An 865-nucleotide genomic window follows, 5' to 3' on the forward strand; every position below is an offset into this window, starting at 1 on the left:
TAAAGACTATACATGGACTGACCCTGGACTCTGACCCCATAGGTAGCAATGAATATCCTAGTAAGAGCACCAGTGGAAGGGGAAGCCCTGGGTCCTGCTAAGACTGAACCCCCAGTGAACTAGACTATGGGGGGAGGGCGGCAATGGGGGGAGGGTTGGGAGGGGAACACCCATAAGGAAGGGGAGGGGGGAGGGGGATGTTTGCCCGGAAACCGGGAAAGGGAATAACACTCGAAATGTATATAAGAAATACTCAAGTTAATAAAAAAAAAAAATGAAGTTCAATGGACTGATGCTAGGTTTTTGAGCATTAACTTTCAAAACTTCTAGGTGTGCAAAAGGAAGAGGACAGAGTGAAATCAATGAGTATAGATTAATATAGTCTGAAGAAGAATAAAATAATATATTTCAAATCAGGATATATGAGGGGAAAATATGTGACTTGTTATTATCTCCTAGAAAAGTGAAAGAAAATTGACAGTCTCTAGGAAAAACTCAGTGCATCATAGAGAGATTTGTATATTTTGATAGTCTTCATCCTACTTTCTGTTGAGACATGATGAGATAGTGTTCTGTAACTTCAAGAGGCTTACTGACTTCATTTAAAAAACTATATTAATTTAATTGACAACAAGAATTTATAGTTCCAGGGAGTAGTAACTGATACACTGTAGCACAAAACTCTGAAATAACACAGACATTCATATAATCATACAACAAGATCACCCCATGGCTGGCTTGCTCTTCCATGGCACTATGATGCAACATATGCATTGAGGACCTAAAAGTTACTTTTAAAAGATAAGTTGCAATATTACAATTAGAGACTATTTACTTTCAAGTAGAATGTCATGTCAACCTTCAA

This window comes from Rattus norvegicus, chromosome 2 (genome assembly GCF_036323735.1).
Source record: "Rattus norvegicus strain BN/NHsdMcwi chromosome 2, GRCr8, whole genome shotgun sequence".
Lineage (NCBI taxonomy): Eukaryota > Metazoa > Chordata > Mammalia > Rodentia > Muridae > Rattus > Rattus norvegicus.